Source organism: Babylonia areolata, chromosome 19 (genome assembly GCF_041734735.1).
Source record: "Babylonia areolata isolate BAREFJ2019XMU chromosome 19, ASM4173473v1, whole genome shotgun sequence".
Lineage (NCBI taxonomy): Eukaryota > Metazoa > Mollusca > Gastropoda > Neogastropoda > Buccinidae > Babylonia > Babylonia areolata.
This window is the reverse complement of record NC_134894.1, coordinates 34,401,749-34,425,198: the sequence shown is the minus strand read 5'-3', so window position 1 is coordinate 34,425,198 and position 23,450 is coordinate 34,401,749. Positions and strand designations below refer to the sequence as shown.

General features: G+C 44.8%; 1 pseudogene across 1 annotated transcript in view; it reads left to right on the top strand.

The window, feature by feature from the left end:
* The first annotated feature begins 19,270 nt into the window (after positions 1-19,270).
* The window catches only part of LOC143294283 (uncharacterized), an 18,427-nt pseudogene continuing 14,247 nt past the window's right edge, over positions 19,271-23,450 (top strand). Inside the window, exon 1 of the transcript XR_013056882.1 lies at positions 19,271-19,459. The product of XR_013056882.1 is annotated as an uncharacterized LOC143294283 (transcript). The remainder of the gene's footprint in view (positions 19,460-23,450) is intronic.

Below are 23,450 nucleotides of genomic sequence, written 5' to 3'. Positions count from 1 at the left end.
TAAATAGAGAAACTGTTGACGCATTTGCTTATAAAAACAAGATGTATGTTATTTTGTAATATTTACATCCACAGGGTATTGCAAAGTTTGATCATGCCCCCATGCTGATCAAGAGAAAGGGGCTAGGTAAAGACCGAAAAGGGGGGTCAGAGAACTTGAAGACCTTGTCCCCTCACATGAAGTCAGGCACCCGCGGAACGCCGGGTGAGTGAGATTCTCGAAAATAGCGTCATTCAGTTTAGTAGCCCAATCGCCATGTTGTAGGGTCTCTCCAATCAGCAAGTAGTGTGTCCAATTCTAATTTGACCCAGGGGACAATTTTGTTGAGAGGAGACAGATCTGGGATCGGTCGCCATCCCCCCAACACTTTTGATTCACAAATGGGCACCCATAGAATCCTAGACATGGGTCCGTGAGTTCCGATATCGTACCCATGAGTAGCAGTTGGGAGATCTCCACTTCCAAGCCTGTTGCCAGACAATTTTAATGTTACACTGAACTTAGTTCACTCAAGCCTGTCCAACCCAAGACTTTCCTACATCAGTTTTGCTGATGAATGTGTAGAGAGAGCACCGGGATATGCAAATCAGTTGGAAAAAAAATATTTTGTGTTGCTTATAGACTGCTTTTAATTTGTTGAATATTAGTTATCTGGTCTTCAAATGCATGTGCCAATTTACAAATTGAGACTACCATTTTACTTTTGCTTTATTTGATTAGTATGAATGAATGAAAGTTGTTCTTCTGTGATGCCTCTTTTTTCTTCTATCTCTCTCTCTCTCTTGTTTATGTGAACTATGGAAGTGCTGCTTTTTGGTTTAATTCTTGTCTTAATCTGGTGATAGGTGATTTTTAAATGAACTATGATCTTTGTAGTTGCATATTTTGTGGAGAGAGACAGAGAGAGAGGGGAAGAGAGAGAGTGTATGTGTGTGTGTGTGTGTGCGCGTGGTGTGTGTGTGTGTGTGTGTGTGTGTGTGTGTGTGGGAAGATGCGCAATGCGGCTTGGCTGACAGAAATGGAGAGGCAAGTAAATTTCAGTAATCTGTATATTTGTATATGGCTATTTCCATTTGGTGCCATTTATCTTTTTATTTTCTATTCATTTTATTTGTTTGTTGTTTTCTTATGTTGGACATGTGCTGCTGCCAAAAGGAAAATCTCTGTACCAAAGTATAGACAATAAAGTTTGTGTTTGTGTATTGTGTATTGTATTGTGTGTTGTACCTTCCGTAAGTTGCGACTTTAGCCAGGTCTCACTGAATCTTCGAATTTAGCCAGGTTTCCAACTCAAAGTTCGAAAAAAAAAATATTGAAAGTTCAGGCTTTCTGTGGAATGTTTTGATTGATGTTTCATTCTGTTGTGTGTGTGACTCACGAAAATTCATCGAAGGACCTATGTGTTCATAAAATCGACGCAACGTGAAGTGAACAAATATGGCGTCATCGAAAACATCATCTGCTAAGGGACTCGCAGCAATTCTTAACGAATCCCAACAGTTAGGTTGTGAAGTGAAAGCATGAACTGTTGCACACATGAACTGTGACTCTATCTGAACATATATAGGCAATAGAGCTTAGAGCTTGGTCTCTGACCGAGGATAGGCGCTATATAAGTATCCACATCAATCAATCAATAGGCATCTTGAAACTTTCCTCGTTTGGCTACAAATAGCGGAAGCATGCCAGTTTGTCACAGGCCCAGTTTGTCACAGTGGGTAGACTACTTTGGTAGTCGTTGGGGGGATCTGAGGGCTGAAGAAACTGAAGTTCTCCTCCATGCTACCCTATCTTCGGCCTGCACCAAGAGGTCTGGCAGGGTCATGTCCGTCCACTCTGATGTTGTCGAACCAGCTCTTTCTTTGTCGTCCTCGCTTGCGCCCACCCTCGACTGTGCCCTGCATGATGGAAGTTATCACTGACACTCTCAAAAAGAGTAAATGAATGATTGATTGATTGTATGAATTGAATTTTATTTTTCAATTGTTTTTAACCAAAGAACATTCATTGTTGAAATTTTACAGAGTAATTTGCTTTGATTTGCATACAAAAAGGAAGAAATTTTGAACAACACAAGCTGAACTGACATTTTAGAGGGACTATCTCTACACCACCAATTTGAAGGTGGAGAATAAAAAAACTTAAGTTACAGCTACAGTGTTAAAGTGCTGTAATTATGACTGTCATCAATACTCAAATACTTAAATGAAATAATAAAGCGATCTTCTTCATGAGTCTTCTTTCAAGACATAATTATGCTTCTTTTAAAAGTTTGTATACAGATCAACACAGTTTGTGTGAAAAACATGTTCATTGCAACTGGAAGTAATGAGAAGAGTAAATTGAAGGGCCCAAATTAATGTAGGCATACAAAAATATTCTAGAGTAAAACAAATAAACTGGTATCTTAATTTCTTATATGCAGGACAACATAAAACTAAATTAATTGTACATCATTTTGTACATCAGATTTACAATCTAACAAAGGAAGGCAAAGAAATCATCTAAGGCCTACTTGGGCTAATCTGGAGGGGGAACACACTTAGTCAACCACTTAATAACAGAAACATAAATTATGTCCATAGTTCCCCATAGTTCACAAAGCACCTTTTTAAGCCTTTTTGAGGGGAAAGGATTCTAAGTCACAGTAGTCAGAAAAGAAAAGAAAAATAAGGCACACTCGGGCAACACTGGAAAACAAAAACACTCATAAGCGACCACATAAAAATTATGTGTCAATAGTTCACTTTAAAACAAAACTGAGCAGTCAGATAGAACAGAAAAAATGCACAGACACACAATGCATTGCGGACAAGTCGACTAAACCCAAACTGAGCGACCAATTGCCCTCCAGAAAGAGTCCAGATCTCTTTCGCCTGAATTGTACTGCGCTTTGAGACGTTGCACACGCCTTTCCACATTGCGCCGTCGTCGTGGTGGATCATCTCCCATCTCTGCCGCTGTCATGGAGTTCTCAGCTTCAGCCTGCTTGTCTTTGAGGACTCGGATGAAGACCCAGAGAGATGGGTGGCGGACTCCTACAGCTTCGTTGAGTGCACGGTGATAGTCTGAAATGGAAATCAATGTTCAGAGCCTTTATCGGCAACTCTAATTCAGTGTGTTTTAAGATTGAAGTTGCTCAGTTGAGTGTCTCTCACGGATTGGTCTCTTTAGCCACAAATAACACTGCTCCAGTCAGACAGACAACTAGGAACCCAAGATACGTCATCCATTGTAAATGCCGACCGAAGGAGGCCTACTATATATAGATGAAACTTTCAGCAAAGGAGGACTAGCAGTAATAGCAGCAGCACCAGTAGCCTAGTGGTAGTAGTAGTAGTAATTGTAGTAGAAGTAATAGTAGTAGTTGTAGTTAGTAGTACATGTAGTAGTGAAAATAGGAAGATGCATATATAGTGTATTTACTCTATCAATCTATCTCTTATCTATCAATAAACTTTTTTCTATTTCCATTATTTATTGATTATAAACCACTAAATCGTGGCTGTCTTTTTCATAAAAACATTACAAACAAAAAAGTTCCACTCACTTTCAGCATGGTTGTTGGTTCTCTGTGCCATGTTCCTGTTGTGAACATTCCACGCAGCTGGAGGAAAGGCAGCATTGGGCTGGATGTATGTATTGCCAACGTAGTTGAAAAAATCCTGCAAAGCAGGGAAGTGGTTCACAAGTCGGCGCGTTCTCCTACTCTGTTCAAGTGCACGGAAGTTGTTTCTCAGCAGTGGAATGGGCAAGTACCCGATGGCCATGACCTTTCTCACTGTGTCCTGGAGGCGCTGGTTCATTCGGTAGGGTCGCGCAAGTCCGAGTTCTTGGATTTTTCTCCAGAAGTTTTGGGTCAGATGGAAGTAGCATCCCAAAAGCGTTGCAGTTGGCAATTCTGTCTCCACTGCATTCCACAGACCCATTTCAAAGTCCGCAATGATGACCTGTTGACGCCAGTTGTGGTGAGTTATTTGCCGCGTGATTCTTCTCACTCTGGCTAGGACCTGACGATAGCTGCCTGTGGTCCTGTTTGCCATGAGCACATTGACCAAAGGAATCACGAAGCCTCTCACATCACCTAGTATCGTGAATACTTGGCAGTAGGGCTGAGGACAAGCACGGAATGTCCCATCCATGTAGACCGTCTCACATCGTCTCAGGGTCGAGAAGTTTTCCTCAGTGCAGAAGATCGCATATCCCCAGTCACTGTCAAGATGCGCAAGGAAGTTTTCTCCATTCCAAGTTTCAGCCCACATGCCCTCGATCTCCACATCTTCCACACTTTCTCGACAGCATTGACCTCACTAATGGAAAAGTTGGTAGATCTGGTCTGGCACCACCTTCCTGAGCTGCAAGGCGATGCTCCCGTGCAATCCCAGCATCATAGAGTCGCTTCACTGTCTTTGTGCAATCTTCTCTGGTTTCAGCACGTAGGTTTTCCATGAAGCGCAGTTTGGTAACGCGTTTCTGTTCGCACGGGTGATTGTGACCCTGCTCGTTAACCACTCGAATCCGTGGATTCTCTTCCTCTCTATTGAATAAAAAAAGTCCTCAGGATGGGTGAACAGGTACTTCTTCGTGTACACCTCCACTGCATAACATCATTTGTTGTCCTGTGGAATGTGTAGGTATAGCCATCTTTCTCAAGCACTTTGCCTTTTCCACTGTGAAAGAGGTGTGCCGCCATTTTGGATTACAGGAACAGACTTTCAGTTTCTCTTTAGTTTGTGTGCAGCGATCATGTAAACCGAAAATAGAGTTTCTGGGAATCGTAAGCGACCGACAAACAGCACTTTCAAGCATCATGGCGCGGCCAAACCTGTTAGAAACGTTTCTAAAAGAAGTTGGAGAAGAGGAGGATATTTCTGCTACCAAAATACGTAAGAAAAGAGAAAGAAAGAAAAAAAATATAAAAGAACGAGAGAGAGAGAGGGAGAGGCCGAAGATAGGGTAGCATGGAGGTAGCAAGTAGTGTACCCACTGTGACAAACTGGGCCTGTGACAAACTGGGCAGCCTCCCAAATAAATAGCTATGAATGTAGGTTACCCTTCACGCACTGGCCACATCACTGTAACTGCAGATCTAAATGTCGTCTTTCCTTTGAGCATCACTTTTGATTTTCAAACAATCAGTGTGTTGTTGTATTGTGTATATTATTCGTTTCAGCTATTTTGTTTAATAGATATAGTACTAAACATGTAATTTAGTCACATTAAAACCAGATAACCGTGACCGGCAAACCCTTTAACATAAAATGTTTTGAAGACAAATATATAATTTGTAGCCAGAGACAACTGAATGGAAATATGTGTTCACGCATGTACAATGATGCTATCTGAGCATTTTGAGGCACATAGATCTACCAGCACTTTCTTCAAATGGCTAGATTTAGTCTTGAAATTAGGTCACTACACGCACTGACTATATTACGGTGACTACTGTTCTAAACAGTGTGTTTGTTTAATGCACTACCTGTGACCATTCACACAAATACTGCGGTGCACTAGATCTATATTAGCTAAATTCATAAACACTCTGATTACCTGGAATCTAATTGAATTTGTTTTGTTTAAAGTCTATCAGCTGCACGTCAGGAGATTAATTAAATCTGTAATCAGGTCACAGCAAGGTGCGATGGCCTTGACCAGCAAATCCATAATTAGTCCTGGAAGATTATCTCTAGTGCCTGAACAGCAACATATATTTTATTAGGTCGTGGTAACTGTGTACAATCATGCTATTGTAACTACCGAAACAGATATTTTATAATGTGGGAAATACAGTAAGACCGTTCTCGTTTCAAATATTTGCTATGGCACTAAAAAGTACAAAAAATGAATGTTTAAAACAGTCCTCAAAAGTTTAAAAACTTGAAAATCTGCTTTTACCCATCAGCCAAGGTCTAGTAATTGATTTTGACTGTAAACGACTGATCCAATAACACACTTACATGATCAGATATATGACTGGCTGGCACAATCTCACTACAAAAATTGCAAAAGTGACCAGTCCATTCCAATCACAGCACCAGACCGGTTGCGGCATGCTTGCATCTACCTTTAGGACACCAGGCCATATCACAAAAATTGTAAAGGAGATCTGTAGCAGAGACTTATGGCTCTGAACAAATGTTAATGTGGGTTTGTTTGGTGTTAATTCAGTCATCACTCTCACAAGACATCAAAAGAAAAAAAAAAGAAAAGAGAGAGATGATGAGAGTTTCGGGGTATATGGGTGGTGGACGGTTTCTTGAGATGAGAATCTCACATGCATGTCATCGGATGTGTGGTTACAAGAGTCACAAAGTACATAATGTGCACTCTATAAAACCAAATAAACAATTTTGATAGTTTCAGCTTGACTGAAAAACTGAAACATCAGCATGGTATCACAAAGTTACTGAAAAACCCTCCTCGATTGGTTGGGTAGTCTCTTTCCAACTGGGAAATGTTTAGTCTTTGTGACAATCCCTGCCACATGTACACAAGGATGTGCACTTTAAGTTAGTCTGGCAGCATTTGCACCTTTCTATGCACACCACTGTGCAGGAGCAGTCAATCAGTTCACATAAAGTTCTTGAGCTTTTGTAGAATGGTCCACAAAAGTCTTCCCCTCTCCTTTTTGCAGTCCCCGCCGTTCTGCCTCCAGACGAAAGCACTCTCTCGGACAAACTGCTGTTGGTGTGTGCTGTTCAAGAGCTGCTGATGTGGGTGTAGTATTTTCCAATCTTTTCTTTTCTTTAGCGTGGAGAGGCTGTCTGACCATGCTGACGACACGCAGATTGTTCAGAGAATCAAACAACTGGACAACAAACTGCTCAACGATGTACTCAAGGACTTAGAGTGGTTATCCATCATCATCAGGAAAGCATTAGTAGTTTGCTTACACAGTTCATGTGTTCCATGCTTTTCTTTTGCTTCTGCAAACAAACAAAGCCATTATTCATGTGCGAGTCCTGCTGAACAACAACAAAATCAAAAGTGACATAAGGAAGGGAGGGGGGCAGTTAACAGTACTGACATGAATCTGATACATATCATATATTCTATCACCATCTGATGCTAGTGTTTTTCGAAACCATGTTGTGTGCTGCAAACGAAACGATGCTATCTTCAACACCATACATCCATCTTTATTTCATTGTTTTAAAATCATTATTCAGATCTGTCAAAGTTTCAAACTTCCTCTATATTTGTCGCGACTTTCCGGCTTTACTAACTTGTAACAAAAATACCCAAAAGCAAATTCTGGTGAAATATTTTCGGCAGTCACTCCGGGCAAGCCCATTTCTTTCAACAATTTGTAATTGGCGGATCAAACGCGCATTTCCACTCCGAACAATACAAGTTTTTCTTGTGTTCGGGAGCGTGCTGATTTGCCCACGGCCCTGTGTGTGTGTTTATGTGTGTGTATGTGTGTGTGTGTGTGTGTGTGTGCGTGCGTTCATGCACACACAGTCACCATGGTTTTTCCACTTCAGGGAAAACACGTGTGCGTGAGAACACACACACACACACACACACTTTACCATCACTCACATACACAAACATATACACAAAAACATTCATAAACTGCACATGTGCACGTGGGCACACACATACACAAGGGCACACACGCGCACGTAAACATGCGAGCATGCACAAAATATCCAAACGCGCACACATAATTATGCATGAGAGCGCGCATGCACGTACGCACTCACTCCCTCAACCACTTTCACACAGGAGCTCCATCCTTGTCAAGACGCTGGAGCTGTTGGTAAAGCTGCATACAAAAGACATGATCGTCACTTCAGTTGTAAACATTCAGTGGATTTGCCCTTCGACCCAGGCCATTTATAGAGACTAATCATTGAGTCTATATTCCAGGCTGATTTCACTTCAGCTGATTATGTGGCAATACACATCATGACTGCAGTTAATAAACGTTAGTTTGATCTGGATCTCTAAGCCGAAGTTCCAAAGATTCATGCATCAGCTAAAGGCGTGAAATATTTGAACATTCACTGTCGCCGTCGGCTCTCTTATGGCTGTACAGTCTGTATTGCATGATGTCACTCCTCCACTTGCCATTCTTGTCCAGTGAGAAAATACGAAATTTCCTGTGCTTTTGACATATCAAAATCTAAAATTCATTTAATTCTGAATTGTCTGACAGCGCATGTATGTTCATGAAAATTGTTGTTTTGAGGCTTCAGGCAGACAAATATGTGGGTTTTTCCATGAGCTTATTGTGGCTGAATAATCTGTATTGCACGACGTCACTCCTCCACTTGCAATACTTGTCTTCCTTTGAGTAGCACAGAGAGAAAATACGAATTTTCCTGTGCCTTATTCATGCGGAAATTAAAAGTTTATTCAGTTCTGAATCTTTTTACACTACATAAACATTCTGGATAATTTTTGACTCACTTGTGTTAACAAGTGAGTCTATGTTTTAACCCGGTGTTCGGTTGTCTCTCTGTGTGTGTATGTGTGTGTGTGTGTGTGTGTGTCCGTGGTAAACTTTAACACTGCCATTTTCTCTGCAAATACTTTGTCGGTTGACACCAAATTTGGCATAAAAATAGGAAAAATTCAGTTCTTTCCAGTCATCTTGTTTAAAACAATATTGCACGTCTGGAATGGGCACAAAAAAATAAAAAAAGTAGCCAAATTATATGCAAACTGACTTTACTGTTATATTTACTGTTTTTCTCTCTCTAAACTTGGCACTTTGATCTAATATTCTGACACAACAACAAGAGCAGTCATTTTTATCATTTTCTGTTCAAACAGGAACTTCTTTTGCTAAGCATGGAAGTTATATTTAGTTTGCATGTCTTTGGTGCAGATAGTAAAAAAGGGAAATTAATCTATAATTAATGCTAGGGGGCTTAATTTGGTTTAAACTGATCTGTCTCATCTAACATTACATTTTGAAATTATACTCAATACATAAAAAGCTTGTGTGTTTTACTCTCTGTGTACAGGGCTTTCAACATGTTCATTCACCCAGTTGGTCTTTTTCGGAAAATACTAAAATCAATACTACGAGTGGACTTTATATATCAGTTGGCTGAGCCCTGAAGGTCATGGGCAAAAATCAATTGCGTACACATATTTATACATATTAAAAGCGCATGCTCATATTCCTCGTGAATGAAGGCCGCCATTTTGTTTCAAGTTGTTGACCTGCCCGTTCAATCCTATATTCAATCAACAATATACGATAACATGTGATGGAAAGTTGGAGGAGACCGTTAAATATATTTATTCAGAGGAAGATTTGTGAACGCCTCATCACTTACTGGATTATGCCCCAAACTGCCATAAAATATCAACAAAATCAGTAGGAATTCACAGTTAAAAATAATAAACTATGAGAGTTAATACCCTTGATGAAACGTAAAAATTTCCAGTCTTGACTTTTCTCAAAATGAAGTCCTCTTCACTTCATACAACGTTTAGGAAGTACTTGTACTTGGCTCTACATGTTATTAGTTTAACAAAATACTCAATTTTCATATCAACTTTAAAACTATAAAACTAGAATGAACATAAAAGAGAAATTGACTCGACCTTGTCGTACTACATTCCCGGCGGGTGTAACTAAACTTGTGCATCTATCTAGATCCAGAGAAAAGGGCTAAATGTTGCAGTGTGATTGCAGCCATAGCCACGTCTCCTTTACTTCTGGGTCAGCAGTTGGGGTGGGGTTGGGGAGTTCGTACTTAAGAATATCTCAGTGCATTCTGTGGTCACGCGTTTTATGTCACCAGAACATTCACCCTATCCAGGACTGCCAGGGGCTGTATTCAAGACAAATTCATTTTGCCTTCAGGCAAGTTATCTTTGACATGGTTGGGACCAGCGGGTACAGTTTACCTTGAAGGATAAGTTATCTTCGTATTCAAGACACACGCAGTTCGCTCAGACAGCTAACCTAGTCTTTTTTTCTTTTTTTTAAATCCCAACAATTCCCGTCTGGCATGCTCTCAGTTTCACTTCTCATCTGGGAACATTGTCGAGTGAGTTCGCAAAACACGTGCTATCCGTAAAGCACGCCTGTTTTCCCTTTAAAAAAAAAAAAAAGAAAGAAAAATGCTGCGAAAGGATCTGCCATATTTACCTCTGCTTCATGGGCAGTCACCATTGGCAGGTAGTAAGGGTAAATTGCCTTCAGGTTTGTAGACACACGGGTGGACTCTTGTGTTCATGAATACTGGATATTGCTTACCCTCGGGCAGTTTGCCTTGCCTCAGGCAGATTACCCGCAGGTACACATTTACCCTCAGGCACGATGTTCTCTTGAATACAGCCGCAGATGTGCACACGGCCTTTCGGCCAAACATGGATTGAGTTCGCAAACACGCGCCCGTGTTTGTGTGTTTGTATGGAGGGGTGGGGTGCACGTGTGTGTGTGTGTGTGTGTGTGTGTGTGTGTGTGTGTGTGTGTGTGTGTTTCTGTGTCTGTTTGTGTCTCTGTGTCTGTGCCTGTGTCTGTGTCTAACTGTGTATGTCTCTGTGGGTCTGTGTGTCTGTGCGTGTGTGTATGTGTGTGCGTACGCGTGTGTATCTGTGTGTGCACACACGCACGTCTCTGTGTGTGTGTGCATCTGTTTGTGTATGTTCGTGTGTGTGTGCACACGTACACACAGCCCAGATTTCCCCACGTAGTGTGTAACAGGTCAAACAGAATTATGACTCCGGAAACGAAAACTGGCTGCATTTGTATAATAAATAAGGGTTACACTTTTTTTTTCTTAAAAAAAAAAGAAAAAAAGTTCTAATCATGTGATCGAGTGGGTCTGTGAGGGAAAGTTTCAAGTGCCCCACAAGAGTTACCGTGTGCCAAGGGCTTAACATTTGTTGCTTCGGGACGACAACGGCAAGAGCTTTTCTTTGAAATGCGCTACAAGAGATTTCCATGACAAGAACATTTCACCTCCATTCCGCTACTTCAATTAATTTTTTTCTTTTTTTCTTTCTTTTTTTTTTAATTCCCAAACTCTCATTTAAAAAAAACAAAGTTCGCAGTTTCTGAAAGCCTTGAAGGCTGGGTCACAAAAAAAAAAGTTTTTAATCCCAGTGGTGAGGTTTGTAGAAAGGGCAAGGCACAAACTGTTTGTCACCCATTGCAAGAATTCCACACACGAACAGATGGCTGCTTGGCCATCGATCGTTGTAAATCAGACGTCCCTTCTTTTTTTCTTTTTTTTCTTTTTTTTAAACCGAGGGTCATAGAGGAGTCACATGAAAAAGGAGGAGGGTGGAGGTTTGGGGAGTAGGAGTTGGGGCTGGGGGAAGGAAAAGCACCCGTGGCTATGGAAGGAGACAAAGACGCACCCACGTAAACACACAAATTCCAACACACACACACACACGCGCGCGCGCGCGCGCGCGCACACACACAATTAACTAACACACACAGACACACAAACGAATGCACGTTTATTCACACACACACGCGCGCGCACGCGCACACACACACACACACAGACTCACGCCCGCGCGCGCGTCTCAGATAAAACGACCATCTAACGGCACGCAATCTTCCAATTCATCCCGGACAAAGCTTGGGATGTTAACATGATGTCACGTTTGATGAATATTCAACTTTTGGCCTCTCCCTTTGGCTCAAACCCGCCCTGTGAGAGAGAGGGAGGGAGAGAGAGAGAGGAGGGGCGAGAGAGAGAGAGAGAGAGAGATATACTAGCAGAGGGTGTGGGTGTGTTTAAGAGAGAGGGAGAGTGAGACAGAGATTGACACAGACAGAGATGAAGGGGGCGGGCGCGGGGGGGGGGGGGGGGGGGAGAGAAATAGAGAGAGAGATATTAGCAGACAGACAGAGAAAGAGGTTGTGAGTGTGTTTAAGAGAGTGAGAGAGAGAGACCGACAGAGACAGCCACAGAGAATGACAGAGACAGACACACAGAGACAGACAAAGAGAGAGACAGACACACAGACAAAGAGAGAGACAGACGGACAGCGGTAAAAAGTGAAGACATGATGATGTTGCTAACGTCGAAGATGCCATGAAATCATTGGGGAAATATATTTTTGAAGCAAGAGATCTTCGAAAGAAAGATAATGAGTAATTTGGATGTCCAAACATGACAAAAATTTAGGCTATGGCTACACACACACACACACACACACACACACACACACACACACACACACACACACACACACACACACACAGAGAGAGAGAGAGAGAGAGAGAGAGAGAGAGAGAGAGAGAGAGAGAGAGAGAGAGAGAGCAACAGAACAAAAACAAAACCGTACGGACAACATGGTGTCCTTAAAGCACTCTTTCACCGACCGACGCTGAAAGGAGATTTGATGTATGGGAGACAAGCACACTCTGAATGAAATAACTACAATACAGTGGTTACTCCCCTTTAATAATAGATTCTCCCTGTGATTGGTCACCATCGATCGTCTCTGAACACACACACACACACACACACACACACACACACACACAGATTCGCGCGATTGCGCAACCGGATAGGGACGGGGAGTGACACTGTTACTTTGGTCTGTTCAAATTGCACAATCTTTAACGCCGCCCCCGCCTCTCTCTCTCTCTCTCTCTCTTACACGTCTGCCCGTCTCTCTCTCGGACGCATATCATGTAATAGCATGTGAAACATAAAGTACATACTACACTATATTGCACAGAAAAAAAAATAACACACACACTTTCAATGAGTGGATCATGTGTGTCCGTTATCGTACACGACAATGCAATACAATACAATTTTTTTTTGTGGTTCGTCCGTCGGGATCGACGAGGACCATCTAGTTATCCTGGGGGTGAGTGGGTTGGGCTCTGTGGGTGCGCAGATGAACTGGTCAGGCCAATCCGCGCCCGGAAGGTTCTGACGCAGTGTGGACAGGGGATGGTGGCGGCTGTTGGGGACGTGCTGGCACTGCTTTTCCTAGCCCGTCTGCATTGCTCTGCTGCAGCGATTCTGTTGGCCTCACAGGATTTGGCGCCTTTGTGGACAGCTGAACGCCACTTTGGTCTGTCCATTGCAGTCAGCTCCCATGTGTCGTGGCTGATGTTGAAGGCCTTCAGAGAAGCTTTCAGAGTGTCTTTGAAGCGCTTCTTTTGGCCTCCATGGGAGTGCTTGCCATGCTGGAGTTCGCCATACAGCAGTTTCTTGGGGAGCCGGTGGTCTGGCATGCGAACTACATGGCCTGCCCAGCGCAGCTGGGCCTGCATCAAGATGGTGTAGATGCTGGGTAAGTTTGCACGAGTGAGCACCTCTGTGTCAGGGATCTTCTCTTGTCACTTTATGCTGAGAAGTTTTCTGAGGCTGGTGGTGTGGAAGTGGTTCAGCTTTTTGGCGTGGCGTTTGTAGACCATCCATGATTCACATCCATAGAGCAGTGTGGTGAGAACTATGGCCTTGTATACTTTGAGCTTCGTCTCCAGGGTGATGCCTCTCCTGTTCCAAACGTTCTTATGGAGTCTGCCGAAGGCAGCGCTGGCTTTGGCGAGTCTGGCATTCACCTCGTCGTCGATGACAACTGTGCGAGAGAGTGTACTGCCCAGGTATGTGAACTTGTCCATCGCATTCAGTCGTTGCCCATTGATGAAGATGTTTGGTTCAACGTAAGGCTTTCCTGGAGCTGGCTGGTGCATTACCTCAGTCTTCTTTGTGCTGATTGTGAGGCCAAAGTTGTCACAGGCAGCAGAGAACTTGTGGACACTGTGTTGCATGTCAGCTTCGGAGGCAGCGTTGAGAGCACAGTCATCAGCAAACAGGAAGTCGTTGACAGTGTCTGTCCTCACCTTGGTTTTTGCTTGAAGCCTCCTGAGGTTAAAGAGTGAGCCATCTGTGCGGTACCTGATGCCAATGCCTATGTCAGCGTCTCTGAAGGCATCTGTCAGCATGGCTGAAAACATGAGACTGAACAGGGTGGGGGCAAGAACACACCCTTGCTTGACTCCGTTGGAGACAGGGAATGGTTCTGAAGTCTTTCCGTTGTCTTGGACTCAGGCCAGCATCCCATCGTGTAGTTGCCGTATGATGGTGATGAACTTTCTGGGACATCCATACTTCGCCATGATTCTCCAAAGGCCATCTCTGCTAACAGTATCGAAAACCTTGGTCAGATCGACATAGGTGGATTAAAGGTCGGCGTTCTGTTCCTGACACTTCTCCTGGAGCTGCCTGGCAGCAAACACCATGTCAATAGTCCCGCGTTCTTTCCGGAAGCCACACTGGCTCTCTGGTAGGAGACCTTGCTCAAGGTGCACTATGAGATGGTTGAGTAGCACTCTGGCCAGAGTCTTCCTGTGACGGACAGCAGGGATATTCCACGATGGTTGTCACAGGCCTGACGATTTCCTTTGCGCTTGTACAGGTGTATGATGGAAGCGTCTTTGAAGTCCTGTGGAACTGCCTCATGCTGCCAGATGAGCTGGAACAGCTGATGAAGCTTCTCAGTCAGCGCCATACCACCTTCTTTGTAGACCTCAGCTGGAATGGAGTCTGAGCCAGGGGCTTTGCCATTGGGTAGCAGACGGATAGCTTTCTGGGTCTCCTCCAAAGTTGGAATGGCATCCAACGACTCACTGACTGGCACCTGGGGGAGTCAGTCGATGGCTTCATCATTGATGGTGGAGGGGTGGTTCAGGACACTGTCAAAGTGTTCAGCCCATCTCTCAAGGATCCCGTCCTCGTCAGTGATCAGGGTAGAACCATCAGCACTGAGGAGTGGAGCAGATCCGGAGGTGGTGGGACCGTAGACTTCTTTCAGGCCGTTATAGAAGTTCTTCATGTCGTTCCTGTCTGCAAAGCCCTGGATCTCATCAGCTTTATTGCTCAACCAAGAATCCTGCATCTGCCGCAGCTTCAGCTGGATGGTGCTGCGTGCGCTCTTCAGTATGTTTTTCTTTGACTGTGACTTGGGATCTTCAATGTGGGCTCTGTAGGCTTGGTGTTTGTCTTCTAGCAGCTGCTTGATCTCAGTGCAGTTCTCATCAAACCAGTCTTTGTGCTTCCTGACAGAAGGCCCCAGGCACTCCATGGCAGTGTTGTACACCGTCTCATGCAGTGCGCCCCATGCTGCCTCCACATTCTGGTTGTCCAGCACAGTGGACTAAGGCGTTCCTCCAGGGTGTCAGCAAAGCTCTGCTTGATGTTGCCTAGCTCCAGCTTGTTGACATTCAGGCGTTTGAGTGCTTTCATGCCCTGAGGCCGTCTCTTGGGCTGGATGTGGAGGTTGAGCTTGGAGACGATAAGGCGGTGGTCTGTCCAGCACTCGGCGTCGCACATGGCCCTCGTGACTCGTACGTCCTGCCTGTCCCTCTTCCTGACGATGACAAAGTCGATGAGATGCCAATGTCCAGAGCGAGGATGCATCCATGACGTCCTGTTACGGGTAGGGAGGCAGAAGATGGTGATAAGGTCGTGCTTGGCACATGTCTAGAGAAGTAGTTGGCCATTGCTGTTACAGTTACCAACCCCATGCTTCCCAATCACGCCTTCCCAGGAGGTGCTGTCACAACCAGCTTTCGCGTTAAAGTCACCAAGAATGATGAGCTTGTCTGCGTTGGGAACAGTGGTGATGACAGCATTCAGGTCCTCATAGAACTTGTCCTTGATCTCATCCGGGTTGGTCATGGTGGGTGCGTAGGCGCTGACAATGGTGGTAAACTTCTTCCCGTTGCATATAGGGAGTTTCATCGTCATCAGGCGAGTGTTCACTCCTTTCAGGAGGCCAGCCAGCTTGCCAACGAGGGTTGTCTTCACTGCAAAGCCAACTCCAGCCTCACGTCTCTCTTCAGGTCCGCAACCACTCCAAAAGAAGGTGTAGCCTGCGTCTCGCTCACAGAGTTCGCCTTTTTCTGCCAGTCTGGTCTCACGTGAGGCAGCGATGTCGATGTTGTACCTGGCTAATTCACTCGTAATGAGTGCTGTGCGTCTCTGTAGTCTGGCTGAGTCGCCTCTGTCCAGAAGCGTACGCACGTTCCATGTGGCAATGGTCAATGGGGTGCTTCTTGTTTTCTTCTTTCTTTCCTTTGTGTGTCGACCGCTTGAGTAGGGTCCCCGTCAGCCGCGGTATGGTGACTAGGGTGGTGTGGAGCAGGCAATGTTTAGGGCACCTTTTCTAGCCCCTTCCTCATGCCATGGAGGTGAGCAGTGCTGTCCTGAAGAGGGCTGCTCAGTCGCTCAGGGGGCTGCCGATCTCCACCGCTGCTCCAGTCGGTGAAAAACGACCCTATGGCCTGAGCCGCCTGTGTGCAGGTCCGCGGCTATGACTGCCAGTGTACCCACACCTGTCGCTTCGTCACTCGCCTGTCGCCACAGGGCTTGGGGAAAATGACGGTATGGGATGAAGGATGACTGATGACTTGCGCGATGACTTTGTTTATAGTGAGGAGGAATTGCGCACCGTCGACCTCACTCTCTTGTCCGAGACCGTCTGTATCCAGTGGCAAGACGAGGTCAAGACGACTGGAGATGGAAACGGATGCAGTGGATGACCAGGATGTCCTATGTGCCTCATCCTGCCCTCAGCACTCCACAGTGCTCTGCTGCAACCGCCTTCCTCTCCGTTGAACCATGAAGGTTTCTTCCGCAGAGTCCGCCGGATCCAGTCTTCACATGCTTGGGTACAAGCCCTAACTCACCGAGGGTTTGAGACCCGTCGGCTGCCCTCACCTAGTTTAGCCAACCTATCAAAGCCGTTGCCCGGGGGTTGGGCGCTGCCGCATGCTAGCAGCTTCTAGGACCCATAGGTGAGAGCTGGGTGCCAGTGGGGACCAACAGAGGACGAACCACTCCCGGAAGAGCGTGACAAGCCCCCCCTCTAGAGGTGCTACCCCTCCCGTGCACCCCCTGACCCCCCATATACAACACAATACAATACATACAAAAAGTCGAAACGTGTGTGTGTGTGTGTGTGTGTGTGTGTGTGTGTGCAAGCGTGTCGGTGCTTGTTCATATGCGTGCGCGTGCTTTTTCTTTTTCTTTTTTTTGTGTTTTAACCTTCCCTATCACACACACAAAAAGTCACGTAAAACGCGCGCGCGCGCGCGCGCGTGTGTGTGTGTGCGTGCGTGTGTGTGTGTGTGCGTGTATGTGTGTGTGTGTGCGTATGTGTGTGTGTGTGTGTGCGAATCCGCACATGTCTGCTCCTGACTACAGTTTGTGTTGCCGCCGCTGCCTAAACTAACAGTGTACCGATAATTCATGTCCGCTGGTGGATGGAGTGCCTCAGCACCTTGCCGTTTGTTTATCGATACCACCACTGCCACTGGGCCACTGCGATAAACCACAGGGATCGGTCCGATTGCCGTCCATATACAGAGCCCACACACTCTCAGCATGCAGCGGTGGTGTGAGTGGTGTGAAGGGAGGGGAAGGGGAGTGGTGTGTGTGTGTGTGTGTGTGTGTGTGTGTGTGTGTGTGTGTGTGTTTTCACTGTGTGTGTGTGTGTGTGTGTGTGTGTCTGTGTGTGTGTGTGTGTGTGTGTGTGATCAAATGATGAGAACATCTTTGTGAATCAGCTCTCATTACCAATGCTTCATTCATTTTTCGTTTCTGTAACGGCCAGTTGTACGTAATGGTTACTGAAAAGTGCTTCTTTCTGCTGACCGATGTCACACTGAAGTTCCCGTTTTGGTTGTTCAGATAGACAGATAGACAGACAGACAGACAGATACATAGATTCATCGATGTGTATGTACATACACACATACATTCATTCATACATCCGTCTTTCTCAAGAGACCACGGAGTTGCGCTCTTGAGTGCTCCAAAATTAGAAAGCGTCGGGTGTTGGCAGGTCAGGCCAGTACATGATTGACAGTCCCTCCTACACTGCGCACACATGAAGTCTGATGATGCTGGTCTGTTTTGTCAGGCTTTGCAAGTCCTTTCTCACCAGTCTCTTTGCCTCGACGCCAGGTCTTGGGTTGATAGGGAGGACAGACTCTTTGTTAATGAAGATCCTCCCTCCCTACTCCGCTGAAATCGTCCAATGGGAATAAGGCTTGGAAGCCGATACACATCGCTTCGTTGTAGGCCTGTTTCGTAGACACTAATATCTCACAAATGTTCGCAGTATAATATGGGAATTCTAGTGTCTATGCCCTGTACAATAAAGAGTGGTAACTCTCTCCAGACATGTATGGAGAGAGTTACCACTCTTTATTGTTTGTCGATCATTTTCACTCCTGACCATCAATATTCTTTTTATGTTGTAGGCCTATATTATGACGGGTAAATATGACTTCTCGCTGCCGCTAAATCCTTCCCCCCCACCCCCACCCCCACCCTCCCCAAACATTTAGATTCACTGTAGAATTAACACACACACACACCCTCCCATGTATGGAAAGTGTTACCATTCTTTATTGTTTGTTGATCGTTTATTCTCTTAACCTCAATCATTTACTCACCTAACTCTCCTAACCTCAATCATTTACTCTCCTAACCTCAATATTCCTTTATGTTATATGCCTATATTATGATGGGTAAATATGTCTTCTCGCTGCCGCTGCTCCCCCCCCCCTCCCCCCCCCCCCCCCCCCCCCCCCCCCCTCCCCCCACTCCGTGTGTTTCGTTTTAAGATGTCTGACGACTTTGTTTCCCTCGAATAGAAGAAGATGGGGGTGGGAGGGGATACCAGTGTAATTAATTTCGAACATTGTGTGTGTTCACTCTACAGTGAATCTAACTGTTTGGGTGTTTTGTTGGTTTTTTTCAATGGTTACATAATTCTGTCGGATTCTGCTATGCTGGTGGGTTTTGGAGGTAAAGGTGTTGTTGGGTTGTGGTTCTTTTTTTCTTTGTTTTATGTCGATAGCGTTTTAATAGTTTGTTGTTGTTTTGTTGTTTTTTTTCAATTGTTCTGAATCGTTTTATTTGTGCTGGGATTAGCAAGCATTAGCAATGGTAACAGTTTAATCAGTGTGGTTGTTTGTTGTTTTTTTGTTCTTATATATATATATATATTGTAGATATAGCGTAATGTTTTAATTGATTTGTCCGAAAGCATGTGATGTGGAATCTTACCAGTCTTCTTTAATTCAACACGGTTCCCATATCTTTCTATAATCAATTAAAGAAGCTGCAGCCACTCTTGAAAACAGTCAAACAGCGCCCGGACAGGTCCAAAACTGACGAAACCAATTACATGGCGTGCTGCGAAAATTAGCAGCAGGTGGGTTTGGGGTTTTTTTTGTTTTTTTTACTGAACTTTTTGACAGTGTTCGGCTGCCCTTAAATGCTATGCAGTCGGCGACAGCGTCTCTTAAAGTTAGATTGTGTGGGGATCTACTGAAGGACTTTACGTGGGGGAGGGAGGAGAAAGAAAAAAGAAAAGAATACTAACTTGGAGTTGAGTGTTGTGCAGCGTGATAATGAAGCGTTAACATCAGTTGGTGTGTTGTTTTGTTTTTTGGTGTTGTTTTTTTTTTTTCATCGGGGTGAGACTGACGCTGGTAAGTTTTGTTTCAAAAATGAATTTAATTGTGGTCATTTCGTGTCTGCAGTTCTTTTTTTGTTGTTGTTGTGTTGTTTAGGAGTCTTTCTGATTCTAGGACGTGTGCTCTCGTGTACATGCGCGCCCCCATCTCCAACCCCGGCCCCCACGCACACACATAATTACATGCACATTCATACACACACACTCTCTCTCTCACACACACACACTCTCTCTCTCTCTCTCTCTCTCTCACACACACACACACACACACACACACACACACACACACACACACACACACACACACACTAACACTAACACACTAACACATACACACCATATCCGAAACTGAAATGTTACTATCCCCTCCACTTGACTTTATAATAATGTGATCATTTGGTTGCTATTCTTTAGGATGAGCTGATAAACCGAAATCATAATCATGTGTTGCAGACTGCTCTTTGCACACTTAAAAGAACTCACGGCATCAAAAGGATTATCCCGGGCAAAATTATGTTGAAAACTCCACTTTTGACAGTAAAACAAATACAATTGCAGACGAAAAATTATCTTAAAGAAATGATAACAATTTTTTTTTCAACGGGTGGCGCTACACTGTGGCGATTTGTGTGTGTGTGTGTGTGTGTGTGTGTTGTGTGTTGTGTGTTGTGTCAAAAGGTAAGACGACATGAGACGACTCCACTGAACGATACATCATCTGTCACAAAAGCTGAAGTGACAAAGGTGCCCTACTTTCCAGTCCAGTCGTTTAGATATCTTTCTGGAGATAAAGCACAAGGGAAATTATTTGTTCATGGATATATTCTTCTACCGTAATTTTCGAGGGGATATTGATGGTGCGTTTGAGAACATGCGTGGCGTGTGTGGTTATATATATATATATATATATATATCTGTGAGTGTGTGTGTGTGTGTTCGTGTGTATGTGTGTGTGTGTGTGTGTGTGTGTGTGTGTGTGTGCGTGTGTGTGTGTAATCCCCAGAGCCAACAGAGAAAAGAGTACCGCATCGTAACCCTGGTCTATTGTCCTGACAGAGACAGAGACAGCGACACAGAGACAGGCTCAGACACAGACACAGACACAGACACAGAGAGAGACGTAGAAAAGGCACGGGCATGGAGAGATACGTGTATGCACAGAGAAACAAAGAAACAGAGCTAGACATGGAGAGATACGTGTATGCACAGAGAAACAAAGCGACAGAGTCAGACAGAAACAAAGAGACACGGCGGAGCGATGACAACAACACAGGCCTAGATATACCCCCGACTCACAACTCAACCCCACCCCCACTCCCCCACCCCAACTTCTCTTTCCCTGCCCCCCCCCCCCACCCCCCCCCCCCACCCCCCACCCCCCATCACGATTGAAACCGGATCAGTATTGGTGTGGGGAATGGAACACGATGACAAAGTAGCATATACCCCCCCATCCCGCCCCTCCCCCCCCCCCCGCCCCGACCCTCCCTCCCGGCTCACAATTCAACCCCCACTTCTCTCATTCTGTTATCACGAAACCAGAAACAGGATCAGTTCTGCTTGGGGAATGGAACCCTTGTCCCAGGTGTGTACACTGAATCGCAGTCAGGTCTTGGACAGACCCACCAGTGTGATCCGCACTGGTTACAGATCCTAGTGCCACTTGCCTCCCTTCCTCCTCACCTCTCCCCCCTCCTCACCCTCCCCCACCCCTCCTCCATCCCTTCACCCAGTGCCACACGTCAAACACCACACTGCATCACCCAACCTCCTTCTTCCTGATCGTCCTCGTACCTTTTGTCATCTGTTTTCACTTGTCCCTCTGTCTCTGTCTCTGTTTCTTTCTCTGTCTGTATATCTCTCTGTCTCTCTCTCTCTGTTTCTGTCTGTCTGTCTGTCTCTCTTTCTCTATCTCTGTCTCTATCTCTCTCTGTTTCTGTTTCTCTCTCTCTCTCTCCCCCCCTCTCTCTCTCTCACTTTCTTCTTCTTCTTCTCTCTCTCTCCCTCTCTCTCTCTCTCTCTCACTCACTCTCTTCTTCTTCTTCTTCACTTCATAACACACTTGCTGTTCACAGTGAAAACGAATAAATAGATAGATAAAGGAATAAATACATAAATACTACCATGATCCGCTATGCCCGCTTGATCGGGCACATTATCGACACCGTAATACCACCACCACCACCACCACCAACAATAACAACAAGAAAGAAAGAAAGAAAAGAAAGAAACTAAATGAGACAGTTACCTGCTTACCTGTTGCTGGCAGGTCTCAATGGCGTTAATCCCTTTAGCTAACGTGAAGTGTACATATACGCACAGTTAATGCAGGATTAGTTTTTATTAGGATAGTCTTGTGCCAAGGTCTTCGAGTGGCTTGAGACTTTATTGGGGGTGTGTGTGTGTGAGGGGTGTGGGGGGGGGATGGGGTGTGTGGAAGGTGTGTGGTCGTGGTAGAGAGTTAGAGAGGGAGGTCTCTGTTGTTCGTTGCGGAGTGAGAAGGTACGGTACATGCAAGGTAATCTGGTGGTTCAGGATCTGTTCTGGTCAGGAAAGGAGGGAGTTGTGGTTCGATCCTTGGTTGAAGGTAGGACTGAGTTGGTTTTTTGTTGTTGGTTTGGGTTTCTTTTTGTTTTTGTTGTGTGTGTGCGTGAGTGTGTGTTTGTGTGTGTGTGTTTGTGTGTGTGTGTGTGTGTGTGTGTGTGTGTGTGTGTGTGTGTGTGTGTGTGTGTGTGTGTGTTGTTGTTGTTGTTGTTGTTTTTTCAAAAATATATATTCGGTTTTCTTCTTTTCTTGCTCCAATTGGTTGTGAGTTGAGGTTGGTATTCCTCAAAGGTGAAAATGGTAGGTGTCCCCCCCCCCCCCACACACACACACACACGCACGCACGCACACGTCCCCCTCCACCCCCAAACCCCTACCCAGCCGCCCCACCCCCCACCCACCCACCCACACATTTAAAAACAAAATCAAACCTGACATCTGTGTCTTGCAACTATCCAAACACATGACATTCTTTGGAAATACAGACATTCCAGTACACACCCGACTCCACTTCGGACCCGAACAATGTGCGTGTACGTTTATCTCTGTATCGGTGCCTGAAGACATATCCGTGTTGCTATCGCTGTTTGAGCCGTTAGTTTTCACTTGTTTGTTTGTTTGTTTGTTTGTTTGTTTTGTTTTGTTTTCCTCGCACACATCTAAGCCCAGAGCTTAACATTAAGTACCATGACGAAGTGGGCTGTTAAGTTTTCACGTTTTCTTTTTCTGACACGGTTAAGCCACGAGCTTAACATTAATTACCCTGACGAGTCGGGCTGTAAGTTTTCACAGGTGGGTTTTGTTTGTTTGTTTGTTTTTTGTTTTGTTTTTGTTTTGTTTTAGTTTTTTTGTTTTAGTTTTTCTTCTTCATCTTCTTTCTTACATCTAAGTCACTTGCTTTTAACATTGGTTATCCGACGGACTGTGCTATCGTTTTTCATTTTTTTCTTATTCTCACGCGTCAAACTCAAAAGCCACTAGCTCAACATTACGTGACGTGCTGGACTTTGCTGTTAGCTTTCGAGTGTGTGTGTGTGTGTGTGTGTGTGTGTGTGTGTGTGTGTGTGTGTGTGTGTGCGTGCGTGTGTGTGTGTGTGGTGTGTGTGTGTGTGCGTGTGTGTGTGTGTGTGTGTGTGTGTGTGTGTTCTCGCACATCTAAAGCAGCGGGCTTAATATAGAATATCCCGAAAATCTGGGCTATTAGTGTTCATGTTCTGTGTTCCTTCACACATCTGTTCAGAAGCCACGAGCGTAACATCAATTATAATGACGAATTCGAATTGAGCTTTCAGTTTTTGCTTTTCTCAGATATCTAAACCACGAGTTTTACATAAATGATCCTGGCGAACTTGACTATTAGTTACCACGTGTTTGTTTGTGTGTTTGTTCGTTATGTTGTGTGTGTGTGTGTGTGTGTGTGTGTGTGTGTGTGTGTGTGTGTGTGTGTTTCCCTCACACATCTT